The sequence below is a fragment of the Tursiops truncatus genome, chromosome 21 (assembly GCF_011762595.2).
Source record: "Tursiops truncatus isolate mTurTru1 chromosome 21, mTurTru1.mat.Y, whole genome shotgun sequence".
NCBI lineage: Eukaryota > Metazoa > Chordata > Mammalia > Artiodactyla > Delphinidae > Tursiops > Tursiops truncatus.
The window spans coordinates 6,677,149-6,696,632 of NC_047054.1; the positions used below are offsets into that span (position 1 = coordinate 6,677,149).

At 43.4% G+C, this 19,484-nt stretch overlaps 1 protein-coding gene across 1 annotated transcript in view; it reads right to left on the reverse strand.

Moving 5' to 3' along the window:
* MCPH1 (microcephalin 1) overlaps positions 1-19,484 on the reverse strand; it is a 229,828-nt gene that overhangs the window by 130,919 nt on the left and 79,425 nt on the right.

Genomic DNA, 19,484 nt, shown 5'->3' on the forward strand with positions numbered 1-19,484 from the left:
TCATCTGTGAACAACTTATTGAGAGCCTACCATGAATAAGAGTCCAAACTGGGTCCTGGAAACCCAAACCCAAACCTAGAAGGGTTTACCCTCTTGCAGGAGGCATGGCAGCAACCAAATGCTGGTTCCTCCAAAGCAGGGCTGTGCAAACCCGTGGTAGGAAGCAAACTAACTCGGGCTAGGAAAACCAAGAAAGGGTCCACAGAGGGGCCGACATTTAAACTGAGTAAAAGTCCATCAGGCAAAGAGAGAGACAGTGGGAAGGGGAGAGGGTATTCCGGCAGAGGGAGAACACCACGGGCCAAGCCAGGATTAAAGTAGCTTCTTTTTTTTTGGCTGCAGTAGAGGGAGCTTTGGAAGAAGTGGTAAGAAAATAGGGTTGGCTGGCTGCATATGGTAGGGAAGGTATGATAATATACCCTGTCCTACCCCTGTGTGCTGAGGACATCAGTGCAAGCACAACTGTTGGGCAGGAGAATCCGAAGACAAGCCAGAAAAGACAGGACAAACAGCTCCATGGGCACTGGGCCCAAGATGATATAGAGAGACGGAAAGCAATGAGTTGGGTTCTCAGGGACCCTGTTCAATCTTCAATAGATTTGTGTGTAGACAAGCATTTTGTCATTGAAGTCCCTTTTTGTTTCCCCGATTTTTACTGCCTAACAAACATTACAAAAAAACAAAACAAAACAAAAAAACCTTACCTTAATAAGTCCAATGAAAGAAGGTATTAGAAAATTGCTAACTCTGCACTGAAATCATGTTTGTACACACAGCAAACATGGTTGATGGGTGGTTAAAATAACCCATTGAAGTAACAGTGTTTACCTTACTCTTATCAGTCGATGTATGTTATCATTTACAGAAGACACACTAGTTCCCTACAAACTCATGTGATTAGCCCAGGAAGTAAATTGTGGAAAGTTTCAAAATCAGGTTCACTTCAAGACATGAGGCATGTGGAAGACTAGTATAGTGAGAAACACAACGTAGTAGTGAGAGAATCCAGGGAACCAGTCTTAAAAATGGCTGTGGCATTTGAGTTCAAATGTAAGCCACATTAAAATATCAACTGAATTTAAACAATCTCTTGGAGAAAATGTATGTTCTCTGAATTTGTCCACTTCTAAATGTTATAAAAATAAAACCGTAAGGCATCTACAGTAGCATTTTGGAAAGTAAATTAATAAATTTAATTTATGTAGGCATCCCAGGAATGAGTATTGTACAGAGATAGCAAAAAACACTAATTTGATTGTAATGAAATCATCAAATCAGAAATAGAGTGTAAATTTTTTTGCTTTAGTTCTTTCATTAGCTAGACTTATCTTTAACTTACTAGAGTGTTCAAAATAGGGAAAATCTACTCTGCAAGATGGCAGTTAAGGCTGCAAGTGTAGTTAAAAATAAAAGGTTAACCTGAGATATTTATCATAATATACGTGATAGAATGAAAATAACTGAGAAGTTATATAAAGCAAGGAATGGGGTTGCATGAATACAGAGGATCAAATCCCATGTGGATAGCCCTTAAAATGAAGGCTGAGTTATTTCAGCATCCAGTGCAAATGAATATGATATTTTTGGCATTGTAAAATTATCACGCATAAAACTTGGACCTTGTTGATGAATTTAAATAGGACCCATTTTCTCGCCTTATTATTAGATTAATAGTTAATGATGAGACAGCTCTCCATAATGTAAGACTGACTTTGCAACTACTTTCATACCAGGCAAAATGCAAATGGTTTTCTCTCATTTTATATCCACCTAATCATTCTCCTTGAACAGGGTGAGGAGTGTAACTAGAGTGAACCCAAGCCAGACAAGGGCTCTGAGATTAAATGCAAGTCAAGAATAACATCAAACACAAAGGAGAAAAAGAAGCCAACTATGTACACATTAGCAAAGTGAGCATAACTTATTTTCACCATCTCACAAGACTCAACTAAAATGATGGAGCTAAGAGGAATGGGAAAAGAGCCCACTGCAGATAAAAGCTGATGATGTTTTGAAAGTTGCAAAGCAAATGGATAAATGGTAACTGACTTAGAAGAGCAAAGAAACCTCGAGCTTAAACGTCTAGAGAGGGAGTCAGTAGGAAGCATCCAATTCCCTCTGCAGATTCCCAGAAAGGCTGGGAAATTGGGGGTACTAGAAAGCTCTGAAAATGCGGTGTAGAACAGGGTGAAATGGAGAAATCTCCTACCTCCACCCTCCTGCCCACCCTCCTCTGAAATAAGACAAAAGTAAAGTCAGACGGGCTTTTCTGGGAGCAGTGGTAAGAAGTAGCAGGGAAAACTTCTCCAGCACAGCCCTCACCCCGAGACACGAGCACAGAACTCCATGGCAGGACAAGGGCCTTTCTTTTGTGGAGAAACAAATCACCCCAGGGAAAAAAGACCTATAGATACTGACACGTGGACCTCCCTCTATCAAATACCTCCATCACATCAGATGATCTATACACTCAGATAAACAGAATTTCCATCAGCTTTTCAGTCCTCAATATTAAACATGACTTTCTACCCATTTGATAAAAGCCTCTAGCATGCAAACAGAGACCAGACCAAACAAAAAGGGGATTACTGGGATCACAGTGATGGGAAGTCCCAGGATAACAGCGGCTCCGGAGACCTAGGGAGAACCAGTCTCACAGGGAGCAGAGCAACAAAGGGGTTCATGGGTGGTGTCTCCAAGAGAAATAAACGGGATTGGAAGATTATCTAATGTGTAGACAGTTTTGGAGAAAAACTACAATGCTTTTTAGAAATTCTTGTGGTGAGTTAGTGATAGGTACATAGAAAACTAAGCAATGAAAATGACTGTCAATGATAAGCTCAAGAAAAACAAACAAAAATGACCAGAAATGGAATAGAATCATAGTACACTATATGGCTCAGCTCAAACAGCATTCACATAGTCATCCATGTGTGCATGTAAATGTGAACAAGTATGTCTTCATATGCATATATAACATGTTAAACAAAAAGCAAAACCATACTGGGTAGATGGGGAGGGGACGTGTATGTCACAGTGAAAGCTATACAGTCATATTTTAATCTTCCATAGAAGGAAGCCTATAGATAACGTCTAAAAGTGATAAAAAAAAAAAGCAGAAAAAGCATTTTATTTAGAAATATGAAAATAAAATATCAGAAGGATATTGTAGGAGTGAGAATCTGGGCTGGGAAACAGCAGGGCAGGGAGTGCCATTTCTATTAGAGGCCTCATAAATTACACTTGATCCTGCAAACATTTTGTTTTGGGTAATTGTGCCCTTACGAAAGAGTTGCCACAACAGTACAGAGAGTTCTCATTTACTGGTCACCTAGATTCCTCTATCGTGTGAGTCTCCAACCTTCTATTTCAAAAGTGCTTTGCACCTAGAACCAGTTGTTGATATCTACAAAAACAACTTGCTGGGCTTGTAACTGGAACTGAGTCAATTCTAGAGTTCAAAATGGGGAGAACTGACAGCTTTAAAAAATACCGAGTTTCCCAATTCATGAACATAGTATCTCTCTCCTTTTATTTAGGTCTTTTAAAATTTCTTTCTCAAGAATTTTGGAGTTTTCAGCATACAAATCCTGCAAATATTCTGCCAGACCTAAAGTTAAATATTTCAGCTTCTGGAGCTGCTAATATAAATGGCATTTAAAAAAATTAGAATTCCACGTGTTCATTGCTAGTACACAGAAATACAACCAAACTTTGTATATTTACCTTGTATCCTGTAACCTTGCTTAACAACTTACTAGCTGTAGTAGCCTTTCTGTAGACTTGTTGATATTTTCTAGGTAGACAATCATGTCTTATGTAAATAGACAGTTTTGTTTCTTCCCTTCCCAATCTGTGTGTATATTTTTTTCTTACCTTATTGCACTGGCTAGAACTTCCAATACAACACAGAAGAGGAGCAGTGAGAGCATTAAAGTTGCTTGGACAACTTTGTGAGGCAGATTAATTTGGTTTATTATAATAGCATAAACCCAAATTGCTCTTGTTTATAAATTAATGTGTCTGTGTAAAGCACAAGGCTTTTTTGTTTGTTTGTTTAAGTAAAAAATGGTCTATTGTTATTTAGTACTGGTGCTGGCTAACTGTCACAAGCTCTTATTAGGTTCTTCAACTCTCTATAGAATAATTAGAACATTCTGAAGGATCAAAAGAACTAAATGCCACTTTCTGGATCAGAACCAATCAAATTAATTTTTTTCTTTAACATTCACTTTTGCTTCTTAATATTTTGAGAAATTTTCCCAAGAAATGTTCTTCAGCTGTCTTAAAAATTAATTAATTCACACAGCATTTAATAAGCAAAAACACTAAACAAGGTACCCTTAATTTTTGGTTTCTCAACAAAAAAAATTAAAGAGAGGGAAAACAACAGTATTTCCATGTACAAGTGATATGAGAAGATCAGGATAAGCAGAAAGCAACCTGTAAGAGGGATTTTAGGTTGCACTTAAAAAACTGAATGATGATGATTCACTGCTGGTGTTGATAATTACAAATTCAATAGGAAGCTGATTTAACTTACTTGAGAGTATTACTAATCGTGTTGAAACCATTTATTAACATTCACAATGTCTTACTGTAATTGTAATATTGTTTATTCCAAGTTTCTAAATAGCTAGGCTAACCAACCATTATTTTTGAACTTGTCTCCAGACCATACCACCTACCATATATAATTGTTAAATTCAACTGCAGTTTTGGTACTAAGAATACTAGTGAGAACATAGCAGCTAAAGAAAACAATGGTGGGGGGCTCCTTTGTGGGAAAAGTCAACAATATTCTTTGCATACAGAAGACTTCATATTGTATAAAATGCCAACTGAGCGATTAAAATTCAAATCTGATGGTTAGAAACTTGTGACACAGATTTAACCAATGGGAATCCTGTTAATTTCAAACAGATTGAAAGTACACATTATTTTCTCCTTTACTCATTGAAAAGAGATTGGGCTTGTCTTCATCACCCTCTGCCCTTCCACCCTTCCCCACACCAACTGGGGTAAAAAACTTGGTTGTGAGAGTCTGTGGAGGTATAGAAACATATATTCAGCATTTGCAAATTCCTTCTTTCCTATCCAAGAGTAGCAAAAATGGTCCTCACTAATTTTTTTGCTATTTTTAGCTAACAACAGAATTATAAAAATTAAATTATATTTTTCCTGTCAGACCTCATAGACTCTTTGCCTCAGTTATGAGAGTAATTGATTCTCTCAAACAACAAAACTTTAAGAGAATTTGCTAATAGGTCCATTGTTTCGACTTTTTCTAGAGGGAGAATAGCAATCTTTGTGTTTCTTCCACAAACAGACAGTATAATGTACTGGTTAAGAACACAGAACTCAGGCCACTGGGTTAAAGCAATGTCCATCTCTTCACAGTTTTGTGACAAGAAGTCAGTTAACCTTTTTGTCACATGAAAACATTATACATCATCACAGATTACAAAAATATCTGTGTAGTTAATGAAATTGCTGTGGCAATAAAGTTGATTCTAGGTTAAGCTTCAGGAGAAAAAATTGGGGCTATCAAAAGTATAACTTTTAATAACCATACAATAGGGTGCTTAAGTCCTGAACACTGTGGAGCCAGAAAGCAGAGGAGGTCTAGTCTCCCAGAAGGACCAACGTGAACTGGCAAAGTTTCAAGGTAACGATGTTTGTTCCAAAATAAGTATTTCCAACACTTCTCAGAACACCAAGAAATGCGTTCTATAATGCCATCAAGTCATTTTAAAAATACAAAGTCAGTAGTCTCCCTCAGTGAGGCAATTTTCCACGTGATTTTTAAAATTCAGGAGAAATTCACATAATACACAAGTAACCCTTTTAAAGTGTATGGCTCAGTGGCATTTAGTTTATTCACCATGTTGTGCAACCACTACCTCCTTCTAGTTTTGAAACTATTGCGTCAGCCCAGGAATACACCCCGTACCCATTAAGTGATTACTCCTCAACCTGCTCTCCGGTCCACCCCGGTAACTACTATCGGCCTCTGTCCAAGGATCTTCCTCTTCCAGATCCATCATAGGAAAGAGACCCCACAGTATGTGATCTTTTGGCTTCTTTCACTTGGCATCGTGCTTTCAAGGTTCACATGCATTATGACTTGAATGAAGACTAGTGACGGGTGTCAAAAAGTCTTGCCTACTAATATTAGTAAATCAATATCAACTTAGTGCTCACTGGACACTCACTGCCTTCCTCGTCACACAGCTGGGGAGTGGCAAGGCTGGCACCAAAATTCACTCTCTTAGCCATTAATCTTTTAAAAACACACAAGGTGGGCTTCCCTGGTGGCGCAGTGGTTGGGAGTCCGCCTGCCAATGCAGTGGACGCGGGTTCGTGCCCCGGTCCGGGAGGATCCTACATGCCGCGGAGAGGCTGGGCCCGTGAGCCATGGCCGCTGAGCCTGCGCATCCGGAGCCTGTGCTCCACAACGGGAGAGGCCACAACAGTGAGAGGCCCGCGTACCGCAAAACAAAACAAAACAAAACAAAAAAACACACAAGGTGGTGTGCAGTCACAGAATGAATATATCTAAGTTTAAGGCAGCAAAAATCAAAATATCCCCTAGGCTATCTCTGGAAGTAGATGCCAGAAAGGCTGTGGGCTACGAATGGAGGAAAGCTGAATTCAAACCCCAAATCCACCATGTTCAAGCGCTGTGATCGTGAGCAATTTATCAGAACTGTTCAAGTCTCGGTTTCCACAAAGGACTGTTTTACTGACAAGCTGAGCGTAGGTAAGTATCCTGACAAGACGGCCCCACCTCTTTAACTTTTCTACGTGACTAGCATCTTCTGGAAGCAGCACCATCTCCACCCGCAGACATGCTCACTGGGCGCCAGCCCCTCCCTACGTGGTCCTGGGACCAGCAGCACCTGGGAGCTGGGAGCAGATGAAGAACCCGAGACCCAGACCCACTGAATCAGAATCTGCGTTTCAGTAAGAACCCCAAGTGATACACGTGTTATTAAGGTTTAAAAAGCACTGCTCCAGCTGTCTCCGAAAAGGGGGTGAGGGGAGCACAGAAGGAATCCCAGAACTTAACACAGTGTATTTAACCAAGACGGACAAAATAAGCAATAAAGTACTAAAAATAAGTAGTTACGAATTCTTCTCTCTTTTTAAGAGATATTAACTTACAGAGACGAAACACCAGATGGTAAGAGGAAAAAGAAGCTACATGTTGATGTGTACCTTCTTACAAACAAGTCTGGCTATAACACACGCAGGCATTCAAGTCAGATTTGTTCCGCTTATGCTTTACTCCATCTTTTCAGGCTGCAGAAATGAAAACGGATGACTCTTGGATTTCAGAGCTTCACTGCTCATGGTTAGCTACTTTTTACATCCTGCTAAGTAGAGAGCAGGGTGACCCAGCATTCCACCAGTGTAGCTAAATGTGAAGTCCAAACATCTTCATAAATAACACGAGCTCCACTTTTCCTATCAAAATGAAAACAGAGAAATAAATATAACACATTCCAATGTAACTAAAATAAATAGCAGAAACATCACTTCGCTGTGAAAACAAAGTAGAAATTATTATGACCATCCCTGACAATAAACCAAATATTATGGCTACTAACAGCAATCTCTGTTGTTTGTTCTTTATGTGAATTTGAGTTATAAAGATTTTTTTCTTAAATGAGCATCAGGTCATCTTATCTTCATGAATTTTAATGAGAAACACATGAACTACATGGACACTTCTGTAATTTATAATGATGTATAGTATTTTTAAATGACATTTTTAGCTCATCAGAGGCAAGAATAAATTCCAAGATATTTAGAAGAAATAACACTATGTTTAGTCATCTACTCACACATTGATTCAACTAGAAAGTGCTATGTTCCACGTCCCATCCTGAGTCCTGGGCCACATAAGTAAATACAGGCACAGCCTCTGCCCTCAAAGAGCTTCTAATCACTAAATAAATAACCAGTGTCTGCTAAAAAGGGGCTGCTTTAATGTTTCAAACCGTCTCTGTTTCACCCTCGTCCCTTGTGCTAAGGAGGGTATGGCTGTCTCTAGGCAAGGTTTTCTTTTTGTTTTGTTTTTGGGGTTTTTTTGTTTTTTGTTCTACGTGAGTTTTACTACCAAAAAATACTGTCCACAGTTTAACAGTTGAAATAAGTGTTCTACTTCGATAGACATCCACAAATATTAGAAATGCCTAAAAGGAAAAAAGTCCTGTGCATAATATTAATGCTTGTATACTGGTCTTTCTTGTTTTGCTATCATCCAACAAAACCAAAATAAAAGAGTTATAGGGAACAAAGTTCAGTGGAGATGTGCTTCTCTATTCACTGAAGGGCCCTCTCCAATGGTGTGCGATATGGCACATAGCAGGCAGCCTGCAAGGAAGGCAGGATGGACCACGTGAAGGACGGAAGCACTTCATTCTGCCCCAGCGTCACGAGAGCCCACGACCAGAGATCACACAACTGCATTTATGTGTCAAGGCTGATGTCTCAAGTCTGTGAACTCCCTGAGAACCACCAGTGTTTGATAAATTATTAGGTTATGCAGAACTTTATTATTCAAGCACAGGATATTTGTTCTTGCAAAAGATCAAGGACCAATTTAAAAGAACTAAGAAGTAGATCTATCAGGCATCTAAGGCAAGCTGCTATTTCAGTTGACAAAATCACTTTTTTTCTTTTTTTAAAAAATAACTTTATTTTATTTATTTATTTTTTTGGCTGCACTGGGTGTTCGTTGCTGTACACGGGCTTTCTCCAGTTGTGGTGAGCAGGGGCTACTCTTCGTTGAGGTGCGCGGGCTTCTCATCATGGTGGCTTCTCTTGTTGCGGAGCACGGGCTCTAGGCGTGCAGGCTTCAGTAGTTGTGGCTCACGGGCTCAGCAGTTGTGGCTCACGGGCTTAGTTGCTCCACGGCATGTGGGATCTTCCCGGACCAGGGCTCGAACCCGTGTGCCCTGCATTCGCAGGCGGATTCTTAACCACTGCGCCACCAGGGAAGCCTGACAAAATCACTTTCAGTTACGTATTTCTTATTCTCCAGTTAAAAAAAAAGAGCCTAAAAGGTTTTCTGTAGAGAACCTTCCAGGGCAATGAATTTTAGGAGAAACACATTGTGTGGATCATACATAAAAAGTATCAGGTAGGGGCTTCCCCGGTGGTGCAGTGGTTGGGGGTCTGCCTGCCGATGCAGGGGACACAGGTTTGTGCCCCAGTCCAGGAGGACCCCACATGCCGCGGAGCGGCTGGGCCTGCGAGTCCGAAGCCTGTGCTCCGCGACGGGAGAGGTCACGGCGGTGGGGGGCCCGCGTACAGCAAAAAAAAAAAAAAAAAAAAAGTATCAGGTAGCAAAATGTTGTCAATTACAGTTTTGAAAAACATACAATAGTTTTTTAAAATCCAGTATTTCTTGCATCCTCTCTCTTCAAAAACCTAATATTTCCACTAAAGCCCAATTCACAGAGGGTACTTGTGCAGGGATGAACAGAGCTCAAGTATGATGTTCTGTGGCAATCTATTGTAACTCAGGAATAGAGCTTAGAAACCTAAAAGAATGCACAGTTAACAATGTCCCCAAGGTCACCGACAGATAGTCTCAATGATGGAGAGCTGAACCTAATTTTCGAAAAGTTCCAGAGAATGAAATCATGGTTGCATTTTCTGATGAGAACCTGAAGGTAAGATACCCTGTGCTGCTGTTTAAGGAGAGCACTGCTTCACTGGGATGCCAGAAACACAGGTGAAAGTTTAGGAATCCAACACAAAGTTGCAAATGTTAAATAATAAATATGTACCTTTAGGTATAACTGAAGTTTTTTTCTAAAAATGAACTTTGAATTTGCAATTCAATTCCACATGGACTAAGTTGAGGTCCTAGAATTCTCAAGCATAAAGCGAGGAAGAGATAATTTGAAGTTAAGAAAAGTTAAGAACTGGCATTTCTACTTAGCTGCCCCTAGTTAAACAAAACAAATCAGAAACAGTGAGACCCCTGAAGGCCGTATTTTGAAAAGGATGGGCAGCAACAAGCCCCGCGCGAAGGGAATCACTGGGTTTTCTCATGTGTAGCCTCGTGCATTTACACTGTTTGCCAAATACGGAAACTTCTGCTTTAACATACACAACCTTAGTCTAGTATTTTTTTTCCCCTGCTAAAGCCAATAGATTCAGGTGCTTCACAGACCAATTCCAATTCATCATAACAAAACCAAATTGTCAGGCCCCAGGAATGCTGTCTTTCAATGTGCCATGCTACGAGGCTTGAGTCACATTTCATGCTGCCCCGTCCAGACGCCAGGAGGTGCAGAGACAGTTCTACACTCACTGTTCCCACTTCTTTTCTCACTATTAACTCTTCAACCCTCCTTATCATTAAGCCTGATGCTTCTAAGGTCTCTGACCACATCCATCTGGTCAAACCTAATGGTCATTTCTCTGTCCTTGCCCTCTTCGCCTTTCAGTGGAATTCAGCACCGCTGAACGCGCTCTGCTTCCTGAGACGGTTCCTATTTTGCTGAGAATCAGTCCTCCTGGTGGTCCCCCTCTGCCACCACCTGATCCTTCTTGGTTTCACTTGCTGGCTCTTCTTCCTTCTCCCCAGCGGTTGGCACCACCCGGGGCCCAGTCCTAAGCTCACTGCCCTCCTCACTCCGCAGGTGCCGCAGCTTAAATACCACCTATGTGCTAATGGTTCCCAACGGGATATTTACAGCCCTAACCTTTGCCCTGAATAAACAAACAAATAAATACTGAATTACAGAAAATATAATTTGGTATTTATATTTTATACATTTTGATGTGATATCTCTATGTGGTTGTTTAATAGAAATCGCAAACCTAATACGTATAACTCAGAATTTTTTTATCGTACCCCAAGCCCTGCAAACATTTTTCTTCCCCAGTATTCCCCATCTCAGTAACTGGTACCACTGCCTACCCTACAGAATTCTCAATCACTTACAGCTGCTTAAGTAAAATATTTAGGCAGGAGGCACCCTGACTTCTCTATTTCCACACACCTATGTTGTCCAACCCTGTCAGATCTTCCTAGAAAGTGCACCAAACTGATCCCGGTCACGGCCATCGTGCTTTCTCACCTGGACGATCATTAACTGCCTGCTTCAGGTCCCTGTGCTCTTGCCTCCCTGCAATCCATTCTTTACACGAAGCCAGAGACAGAAAAGCCCGCCGTCCTCTCGTTAAAATACCCCGGTGGCTTCCCAAGCTCCTGGCCATGACCTATGAAGCCAAAGTCCTATCCTCCGCGTCCTAACTAAGCGCCCAGGGCTTTGTCTCCTGCAGCCTCAGCTGTGGGACCTATCCAGCACCTTCGTACAGCGGAAGAACCAATTATCGATGTGAAGCTACGAATTCCAAAATGATGGTGGAACTTCACTCATAACACAGTCAATGGCTGCGTTCCAGGACTTCACAGCCTCCTCCCCCCAAAGATGACTTTCACCCCTTAAACTCCAGCACGGGTCACTCCAAGGTGACACAGTCCTGTCCACACAACTTTCCAAGTGTTCTCAAGAAGGGCAACACGCAAGCCCCGGACTTTCTAGGCAAATCACTTTTTCCTATCTGTCCTCAGTGCTGAGCCTATGGAGCTGGGAAAGCACAGCACCTCCCGGGTGGAAAGAGTACCCCAGGTCTGGCTGGGATGACGGGATGGCAGAGCAGGTGCAGGATTCCTACAGATCCACTACTTCCTGTGGCCCCAGGGTGCACAGAGAAGGGTCTTGGGCACCTTCCAGGAACCACCGCAAGTGAAAGGAGCAGAGGACGGCAGGCTCTGTGTCTGTCCACAAACAGAATCTGTCATTTTAATAATGAAAAATTTGAAATGAGGTGCACTTTGAGATGCCTGTTATAGCCAGTGCCTAGGGTAATACCTTTATCAAGCCTGTTTCAAAGATTCACATCCAAGTCAGGTGAGCTATTCTTCCCAGTGTCTCCACCACTAAACAGAACAATGTTTACTATCTCACAGGGTCCTGGAGACAGTGGATGTGAAAACGTTTTTTAAAGTATAAGTACTTCATCGAGGTATAATCTGCGGGAGAGTGAAAATAACTTGAATTAAGGCAATGAAGATTCAAAGGCCCAGGCTGGAGATCTTATGTCATCAACGCCCAGCATGTGGTTGCAGCCAATAAATGTTTGCTGGAGAACTTAAGAAAACAGCTCACAAACCCTGGTGACAAGTGTGGTGTATAAAGTACATTCTGTCTCAAAATTATTCAAAGTTAATATGCCAACTTAAGGTTTAAAAAAAAAAAGAGAGAAAATAGTTTCAAGACGATTCCTTCTGAACAGTCCCAGGAGGGCAGGGATGTACCAGAACACCAGTGAAAACCCCAGATTCCAGTCTGGTTCTACCACTGGCTGTAATTTTAGGAGGGTGACTAAGCATTCTTCAGAGCAACACGACAGGCATGGGCTGCAGGAACTGTTTCATTCTAATTCGGTTGTTTTATTCCGTGCTCACACCAATAACATACAATACGTCTTATCAAACTCACTGCTTACTGAGTTCAGTGTGAGAAAGCCAAAACCGAATCACATTATTTCAAGACAATTGACCCACTATGACATCATGTTTTGATTTATGAAACACTTGATTATAAAGTGTTTTTCTGTTCTCCTGTTGAGTTCACTGCCTTGAAACGTGGCTGCAGAACTGAGTTAGCTCCTAAGCCCTGGATTTGCATTTACAGGTGATTCAGCTTTTAAGACCCTCTACCAAGCCTTATTCGAAAGCGGTCAGAATCAACACCTCTAGACCTGAACATAGAGGCTGAGTCACTCCTCTGCGGGGCTCTGACAGGGGGACAGAGCTACAGGTACTGGGAGCAGAGGGGAGAAGACGTGACAGGGCCCCTCCCCTCCCTGCAGAGAGGTGGCAAGTAGGCAGAGCGGAATCACAGGTGAGTCAGCAGGAGTGTGGCAGACACCAAACAAGTGAAAGTGAGACAATTCTGCTAAAGAATTCGAAGAGCCCACGCTTGAACAAAAAACAACAAACACACTTCAGTCTAAAGGGACACTTTGGTCAAACCGATTTCTCTGTTTTTCTTCCTGTCTCCTGTGAACAGGACACAGGCCTAATTTCTGTTTCTGATAGACAACTCAGTCACGAAGCAGGAAGAGCACAAGTTATTCTCTTTGCTGAAAACAGCAGAGTTAACAATGGAAGTGGGAACTGTAAACAAGTAGAAATCGCCAACAGAGTTTTCACTCACACTCACTCACACACACACACACACACACACACCCCAGATTAAGTAAAAATTCAAACCAAATTGTGTTATAAAATCATCATGATTTTTTGGCTATGACTAACTGGACCACATACAACTAATTTTGAAGAGCTGCTAGAATTCTCCTTCACAAAAAATTTCCAGAGAATACCACACAAACCCTGGAATAAAAGCATTCCCAGCAATGCTTTTCTTGGAGGCAAGTCCATGGCGCTCGCCAAGAGGAGTATTTTAAGAACCCCCCAAACTGCGCTGGGGACAAGGAAAAAGGAGGCAGACCACAGGGCGAGAGTCACTCCTTTTGCACAAAGGCAACATGACCCTTCAAGTAAGTGTGTGGAGTCTTCAAACCTTGACCCTAAAAGAAGCTGCCGCCTGTGAAGCTCCTGTCCAAAGTCGTGAACAAGCTGCAGATGAGTCTTAAACTGTGCACTAAGCCTTAGAAACTAGCTGGTGTGGCTTTGTAAGCGGCAGGGGCAACTTCTGTCTCTCAAAATAGTTTATCATGTTTGTCCGATTGATTTTGTTTAGAAAATTAATGGAGGAGGCCATTCAAGAAGCAGCGAGGATGTCTGTCTTATTTAAGATGGAGCTGAACAGGGAAAGGGATTCAGTTCATTTCTACAGGTTTTTTAAGGCAATAATCTATATTAGTGTCAATGAACACGTCATGCCCACAAGAGGAAACCTTTGAGTCATCACAGTTACATGACCAGGCATTCTTCTTTAAGCCACAGTGCATCCTGTGCTTCTTGATTTCCCAGGGGTCGGTGCTTTTCACGAATAGTGAGCGTTTGGGCATCGTTGGTAAGCTGTTTTCATTGAGAGACACAAATCCCCAAAGTATCCTTAAACTCTGAGAGCTCTCACTTGGAGTACTAGGATCTGATGGTTCTGGAGAAGCTTAAAATAACAATATATGAAAATCAGTACCACGGTGGCCGTAGGAGAAGCGGCGACTCAAATACACCGAAATCCTCAGGATCAGGAAAGAGTCTGTTCTTGGGTCCCCAAAGGCCAGATGCAGATGCTCCTCCCTTTGTCCACCAGACCACCCCTGTTCCAGCCTTCTCTCACAACCCCTTCCTCAATAAAGGGGCCCCGGAGCCCCTTCTCCTATGAGCACCAACAGCGTTTACAAGCTTTTGTGGGTGTTCCCCAGGACCGGCCATGCAATGAATGGACGGGTCCACGGCCAAGGGTTCACTGGTCCAGAGCAAGTGTCTTTTGTCAATTTTAGGGTTAATACGTTCTTTCCGTACATAAGACCACGGGGACAGGATGTAAGAAGTGGTATTTACAGCTCTTGCAGGGGATTAGTAAGTTATTTCTGTTGTAAGGCTAACATACGTTAGGTTCTTACTTTTGCCCATCACCGGGAAGAGCACCACACACCCTTAACTCTTAGCTTTCACACAATCCTGTGAAGGGCATCCCGTCTCTAGGTCCACTGCCCAGATGAGGAGCTGCGGCTCAGTGAGATGGAGCTTCTCACCTAAGGCTGCCCTGTGGGAAGGTGCCCGCCACCCGGGCAGCTCAGCGGAGTCTCTTCCCGTTTTACGTGGGGATGGATTGACTTTAAATCCCCAAATCCCGGGGCAGCCAGGCGGCTCACCATTTAACTGTCCCGTACTGAATTATTATTATTTTTTATTGCAACCGATAAAACACTGGAGGCCTGGACATTGTGTTATAGTTCTATGGGTCTTCCTCTATTTCAGAATAAGGTAAACGCACTGCCGATTTATATGTGGAAAATGATGATGACATAATGGAAATATATGGGAACCTCCACACAGAGCAAGCACGTATGGGTTTACATGTGTGCGGATGTGTGCTTTCAGTGCAATCATGTAAGGGCCTTGTCATCCCATTCTTTCTCTCTGAACAGCTACCTGCTGATTCCTGTCTTCTTAGTAGAAGGCACTGGATGTACAAGATACTAAACAGACAGAACATAGGGCCTGTCAGAAGTCGGGCCTTACAGAAGAGCCCGGGGCTTAATTAGCGCCCTAGCAAGGGGCACACCACTCTTAAGATCTTGAGGCAGCTGCTTTGCCACCGTCTGAAATCACTATACTGGGAAGGAGAACGTGTCGTTTAAAATCACCACTTGAATGCTTTCCTGCACTAGTGTTAAAACCCCCAGAAAGGCTCCTGGCTCAGCACTATGACAGCCCCGCCCCAGTCCTGCCCTTGCTCCTGTCCTGGGGGGTCCACACCCTCCCCTGCCACACCCCCCACCCCCCGCCCCAGCGGGTCAGCCTCACTCCGGGCCAGCACCGCCGGTGAGCACCGCGTCAGGAAGGACGTGAACAGATTGGGGACGGTTGGAGGCCCAGGGCAACCTACTCTATTTTTTTTTTTTACATCTTTATTGGAGTATAATTGCTTTACAATGGTGTGTTATTTTCTGCTTTATAACAAAGTGAACAAGCTATACATATACATATATCCCCATATCGCCTCCCTCTTGCATCTCCCTGTCCCTCCCTATCCCATCCCTCTAGGTGGTCACGTGCTATGTGGCTGCTTCCCACTAGCTATCTATTTTACATTTGGTAGTGTATGTATGTCCATGCCACTCTCTCACTTCGTCCCAGCTTACCGTTCCCCCTCCCCGTGTCCTCAAGTCCATTCTCTAGTAGGTCTGTGTCTTTATTCCTGTCTTACCCCTAGGTTCTGTAAACGTTTCCTTTTCAATTTTTCTCAACGTGCTCTGTTTCTGAACGGTCTATCTCCTTACTTACAAGGACCTAAGCCCATTCTGAGGACTAGGAATTTTATGTGAAGGCATGGGCAGGGTACCTGCTGGGGCGGGGGGGGGGGTGCTCTGAGGGATAAGGTGGTGCAGGCCTCCTTCCTGGAGCTGCCAAGAATCTCGGGCTCCTTGGCTTGCAGACACGTCACACCAAGCTCTACTCTTCACACACCTTCCTCCTTCTGTGTCTTCCTAAACTTTTAGAAAGCCTGTCCTTACAGAACTCAAATCAATTAAAAGTCATCAGCCGGGGACACAATAAACAGTGTTACACGGCCTTTATAGAATTAATGCATTTGTGCATGGGGGAGAAGGCAGGATAAGGGCGCCCACAGCTGTCCACAGGCGGGTCCCCAGGATCTGTGAATGTGTTTCCTTCCACGGTGACAGGCACTTTACAGATGCGATGAAGTTAACGACCTCGAGATGGGAGATGCTCTAGGTTATCCAGGTGGGCTCCATGAGACCACGAGGGTCCCAATAAGTGGAAGACGAAAGCGGGAAATCACAGATTTGGCTACGGAAGCAGAGGTCATGACCTAATCGCTGGAAGGGGACACGAGCCCAGGGACATGGGTGGCCTCCAGAAGCTGGAAAGGGCAGGGAACAACTGTTCTCCTAGAGCCTCCAGAAACCTATTTCAGATTACTGACCTCTGAAACTGTAAGAAAATAGATTTGTGGGGTGGTTTTTTTTTTAGCCTCTGAAAAATTTGTTATAGCAGCCACAGAAAACTAATACAGTCCCATGGATCCTGAAGCAGAAGAAATTATTCAAGGTGCTGCTACCTTGTGTTATTTAGGAAAATTGGCCGAGTGGGCTGACTATCCGGCAAGGGTCCCATGGGTGACACGGTGGCTCCTGGGGCTACCGTCACTTGTACTCAGCTGCAGGGAGTCAGGGGGGAACAGGGGCAGCCGCCGTGTCAAACTGCAGGGCCACTCATGCCAGATTTGTGGATCCGGTGATGCCTGCTGCTGGGTGGATGGCTCGGCCCTGCGCTGGTGCCTCTCACAGCTCCGTGACGTCTGCCTGGGTGCGTAGGAGGAAAGAGAAGCCTCCACACGCACCCCTCTAAATCATTATGGATGTTTGCTAAGTCATCTTCTTACCAACTGTTATGTGGTCGTCCAAGTCAACAACCCCGGGATTATCCCACTCCTCTGCCCTTACAACCTGCAGCCCACCCATGAGAAAGCCTTTGACCTCGACCGTCACAAGAGCATCCAAATCAGAGCGCGTCTTGCCACCGCTACCCCTCCTGCCACCCACTCCGAGCTGCAGTCTCTCCCACTGGAATACTGACCGCAGCAGCTGCCAGCGGGTTCCCTGATGCCATCCTGCTCCCCTGCAGGGAGCTCTCCACACAGCAGCCACGTCCGCTGAGAAACACAAGTCAGATCACGTCACTCCCAGGATAGAAACCTTCCCATGTCTTATCACGATACAAGGAATAGGACACAAGCACTTTACCACCGTTCCCGTCACGATCTGGCGGTCCCACCTCATCTTCTGCTACTTTTTCTCTCGGTGTGCCCCAATCCGACCTTCTTGCTATTCCTCAAAGACACCATTCCTGCTTAGGGATTCTGTCCTGGTATAACGTCTGGGGGCTCTAAGTCGGGGTCTGCAGTGCCGACCTTACAGGACCCGTCTGGGAACGCCAACAGCCCAACACCTGGAGGCCCAGGGTGCTGTGGAAATATATAGGAGTCCCTAAACAGAACCACCCTTTGTCTGGGTAGTTTGTGTTCTTATTTTTGAGTTGTGAGAGCTTATATATTCTGGATGTAAGTGCTTTGTCAGATGAGATTTGCGAGTATTTTCTCCTGGTCCTTTCATAATATTCTTCACAGAGTAACAATTTTTAATTTTGATGAAGTATAACATTAATCTTTTCTCTTACACATCATGCTTTTGGTGTTGTATCTAAGGACTTTTCGTGTAAACCAAGGTCATGAAGATTTTTATCCTATGGTTTACTTCTAAGAGTTTGATCATTTTACATTTTAGTCTGTGATCCAGTTTGACGTAAGTTCTGTGCAGAGCATAAGGTTATAGGTTAATTTTTTTGTATATAGATGTCCAGTTGCTCCAGCGCCATTTGTTGAAAAGACTGTCCCTTCTCCACTGAATGGCCTTTGCATGTTCATCAAAACCAGTGGCCGTTTGCCTGGGTGTATTTCTGGACTCTCCGTCTGTTCCATTATGTCTGTCCTTTTGCTGAGACCACATCGTCTTGATTACTGAAGTGTCAAAGGATACCTTAAGATCAGGTAGTGTTATACCTCCAACTACTTTTTTGTTTTCTTTTAAATTTTATTTATTATTCGAAAGCCATACACAAGTAATATAGAAAATTTGGAACTTACAGGAAAACCAAAGAGAAGAATTACAATTACTTTACTCCACCATCCACAGATAACCATTATTATTAACATTTTGGAATATATCCTCAGTCTTTTTATCGTTTTATGTATGCAAGTACACACCTATATTAAAAGAAAAAACCAAAATTGAGATTACATAATACTCACTACTTTTATAACCTTTTTTAATGTTCAAAGAGCATTTTTCTTTCTAGTCAAATGTTCTTCTACGTGACTTTTAAGGGCTGTGCAGTACTCCGCCATCTAGATGGATACACAATAATTTACTTCAGCAATTCCCTATTGAAAATTTTCATTACAGCAGAAAAGAAACGAACCTCCAATCAGACAGTCGCTTTCCTTTTTTCCTCTATTGCAATGCTGGGATGAACATACTATAAGTAAATCTTTAATGATCTTGTTAAGATAAATGACCGAATGTAGAATTATGAAGTCAAAGGCCATGGAAACTTTTAGGATGTTTGCCACTATCTCCAAACTGACATCAGGAAGCCTGGACCACCTGGTACCCCATATGCAATGTGCGGGGTGTTATTTTAGTATTACTTTGCCGATAACTGCGTCTTATTTTCCTGTTGCCGTTTGCTGCGGGAAAAGTGCTCTCCTTTCGTTAGTTACTAATGAAGCACACATTTCTCCCCATGGTTCTATCCGTCTGGACGTCGGTTATGAGTCGGCAGGTAGGTCCTCTCACCGCCGGCTCCTGTTCCTTGAGGCTGTGTGTATAAAAATCCCAGGGTGGGGAAGTGGAAGCAGGATGAAGCCAAGGACACCTTCACGTGGCCCCATCTCTGGGCCGAGTGGGAAGACTGGAGACAATCGGAGAGGCGAGTAGATGGCTGGATGCTTGCCCTGGATGGCAGTGGCTGTCACCCTCCTCCTGGGGCGCTCCTGGTCTCTGTGGGTCCCTCTGCAGGATGCCCAGGCGGGCCTGTGCTCTCCGGGCCTGGTCCTTCCCAGGCCTTCCGCTTGCCGCTGTGCCCCCAGGCTGCTACTCCTCATTTCTGCCCCAGGACGGGTGAGGATGGCAGAGCTGCAGGGAGACCCTGCGGCCAGTGAAGC